We start from the raw sequence: 3,917 nt of genomic DNA on the forward strand, positions 1-3,917 counted from the left end.
ATTCCTGGGCTCAAGCAATCCTCCTGCGTCAGCTTCCCAAAGTGCTGGGATTGTAGACGTGAACCATAGCACCTGGCTTATTTAGAACTTTTTTTTTTTTTTTTTTTTTTGAGATGGAGTCTCTGTTGCCCAGGCTGGAGTGCTGTGGCACCATCTCGGTTCATTGCAACCTCTGCCTCCTGGATTCAAGTGATTCTCGAACCTCAGCATCTCAGGTAGCTGGGATTACAGGCACCCACCACCATGCCTGGCTAATTTTTTTTTGTATTTTTAGTAGAGACGGGGTTTCACCATGTTGGCCAGGCTGGTCTCAAACTCCTGACCTCAAGAGATCCGCCCACCTCGGCTTCCCAAAGTGCTGGGATTACAGACGTGAGCCACCGCGCCCGGCCTTTGTAGAACTTTTAAACACAAACTCCTTATCGAGGATTTCAAATGTTTTATTGCAATTATTTGTTATAGTTGCTGTTATTGGTTTTCTAGACTTACTACATCCTTTCCTCTCTTCTCTGAACATGATTACATTTTCTTTTTTTTTGAGACGGAGTTTCACTCTCGTACCCCAGACTGGAGGTGCAATGGCGGGATCTCAGCTCACTGCAACCTATGCCTTCCAGGTTCAAGTGATTCTCCTTCCTCAGCCACCCGAGTAGTTGGGATTACAGGCGCGCGTGCCACCACGCGCAAATTTTTGCATTTTTAGTAGAGACAAGGTTTCACTACGTTGGCCAGGCTGGTCTCAAACTCCTGACCTCAGGTGACCCACCTACCTCGGCCTCCCAAAGTGCTAGGATTACAGGCGTGAGCCACCGCCACTGGCCCATGATTATATTTTCTGATACACTTTTTCCTCCGACATTTTTATCAGTAATAGATACTGAATTTTACTGATAGCCTCCTCAACCTTTTTTGAAATGACTATTTCATCCTTTGTCTAGTTAATGTTAGTTGTTTGTAACATTTTCCTTGTAATATGCTATCCTTGCATTCCACCATTTGGGGTAGTCAATTTATTATCTATATTAAATATAAAATTTTAACAGAATAGTACTTATCTCATAAAATAGGCTGGGCAACACAAAACACAAAATAATTTTTTATATTCCAGCACATTTTAAATAATATAAGGAAATTCTTTGAGGAATTTGCAAAAAATCCTTCATTGAATTCACTGGAGCCAAGGATATTTTTGAAAGACTCACTTTGTATTAAATGTCTTCCTTTGATATTGATCTAACCACTTTCTTCCTATTTTTTGCTGCGTTCTTAGCGTTATGAATATTTAGTGACTATCTCTGATTATCTCCGATGCAGGATCACATTTCCTATTCTGTAGATAAAAAGAAAATGCCATGGAAAGACTTTCTGCCTGGGTCAAAAGTTGGCCTTAGCTTCTCAGATTACATTCAATAGTAAGATTCTTCTTTTTGCTAAAATCCTCTAGCAGACCATCAAATCTCTTTGGATCTTTTTCTTTCTTTCTTTTGTTTTCTTTTTTTTTTTTTTTTTTTCCTGAGATGAAGTCTTGCTCTGTCACCCAGGCTGGAGTATAGTGGCACAATCTCGGCTCACTGCAGCCTCTGCCTCCTGGGTTCAAGCCATTCTTCTGCTTCAGCCTCCTGAGTAGCCGGGATTACAGGTGTATACCCGGCTAATTTTTGTATTTTTAGTGGAAGACAGGGTTTCACCATGTTGGCCAGGATGGTCTCGAACTCCTGACCTCAAGTGATCCGCCCACCTTGGCTTCTCAAAGTGCTGGGATTACAGGTGTGAGCCACTGTGCCTGGCCTGGATCTTTTTCTTAACCCCCTACCGCATCTTTGAGATCATGTCTTCTCCCTTTCTCACGGATCTGCCTTGCCCCTGCTGCTCAAATGTTAATTGTCCACAAATTCCTGGCTCCCTTGGCAGCCTCCCCAGTTCACTGAGCCATTGGGCTAGTCAGGCTCTGTCCATGCACATAGGCTTTCTGTTCTTGCAGTTGCAGAACATGGCATGGTTAAGAGGGCAGGCCCTGGAGTCAGACTGGCCTAGGTTTGAATCCTGCTTCAGTTGCTTACTACCTTTGAAACTTTGAATAATAATTTAACTTTCTGAGCACCCGTTTTCTCATCTGTAAATTGGAGATAATAATAGTCTCCATCTTACTGAATTACTGTGAGGATCCTTTCAGTCATCCAACACATATTTATTAATTGTCTAATGTGTGTCAGATGTTTTAGGTGCTAAGGATAAAGGTGTTGAACAAAAGAAATAGAGTCCCTGTCTTCATGGAACTTATACTGGAGGAGTCAGACAAACAAAAGCATAAACAACAACAAAATACATGTATATCTTTCTAAATATTACATCTAGCTGTCTTTCTATCTAAATTTAAGGTAATAAGTATTTATGAGCAAAAACGAAGAGAACAGAGAAAGAGGTTCCAGGAAGTCATTTTATTTGAGGTCCTCTGTGAGGATCTTACTGATGTTTAAGGAGTGATCTGAATGAAGTGACAAAGCCAGGCATGTGAATAACTAGGGAAAAGTGTTCCTGGCAGAGGGGCCATCAAGAATAAAGGCCCTGTGGTGGGATGAACGGAGACTATACAAATAAAATTTTGGCATAGTTATGGCACAAAATGAGCTGTGATTAATGCTCTTATAATCACTACTAACTATAACTGTCATTAATGACACTGTTAAGAGTCATAATAAAGGGGCTGCAATATGGCTTGGGCAAGAATTGACTTCTGACCGTTATTCTGAAATCCTGGCATAGGTTGTAAGAGTTGGTGTCTTTCTCTCTCCCATTCCCAGGGCCCCCCTGGAGCAATGCACACCCACCCACCCACCCCTCCATCTCCAGCACACAAGCGTCCCCCCTACTGCCCATTACATTCTGCCCATGATGGTTTCTGATGTCTACTACTCAGGTGAATTTCAAGGATTGCATCCACTTTACCCCCACCCCTTAAAGAGAGCACCCAGGACAAAGCTCTGCATGAAGTACAGATTGTGAATTGGTGTTGACTCTTGGGCCCCTCAACCCACTATCTCCTTCCCCCATTCCATCAGATAGAGAATGGCCTGATTTTGGTCTGGAACAGAAAAAGCAGAAGAGCCCCTGAGGATCTTGTTCTTAATAGACTCACAGGCCCTTCCCTGTCCTGGACAAACTCTTGTGGCTCTTAGGGTGGGATCAGCATGAGGAAGGAGGCTCCTACTATAGTTTCTTGTAGGTTATTTTGCAACCTAACTTCTTCCCCTCTTGCTTTCTCCACGGACATCATCTGCTCCCAGACCATTTCCCTCCCATCCCTGACACTTGCTATCTCTTCGTTGCTTTCCCTACAAGCCGAGTTCTGCCACAGCACATATTTCAATATCACGATTTAGGAGGGAGGCAAGTATAAAGTGTAGAAATCTGAATTATGGAAGAGATTTCTTTTTTTTCATAAAGAAATGCCACTTTATTATTTTCAAGTACATAGGTAGTACCTCAAACTAATGTCTTACAAAAGGTCACCAATAAAGATCCTGTAGATGTTTCTTTAACAAATACATAAAGATTGATGATAATTAGCCCATGCACTCACTGCTTCTAAAAGGATATTTCTAAAGTGCCTGAAAATTATTGTTTTTGGTAGACTAAACATGCCACCCCTAGCAATATTGTTTATGCTCTTAATTTACTAAACAAATGCCATTTTTATTGATTGTGCAAAGATAAACTTTTGTCCACAGTTAGTAATCTCCAATTAATTGGATCCAAATTAATATGGTCTCCCACTTAGATTCCCAGGCCCAAGGCAATGACTCCCTTACTTCCTTGCTTCTGATAAAGCAAAATTCCAGTGCAATGAAATGACAGCCTTTGGGAGGTGGTTTATGGGTCTGACCCAATGCTTGTCTTTTGTGCTTCCTTCCTGTCTG

Source organism: Gorilla gorilla, chromosome 1, assembly GCF_029281585.2.
Source record: "Gorilla gorilla gorilla isolate KB3781 chromosome 1, NHGRI_mGorGor1-v2.1_pri, whole genome shotgun sequence".
Lineage (NCBI taxonomy): Eukaryota > Metazoa > Chordata > Mammalia > Primates > Hominidae > Gorilla > Gorilla gorilla.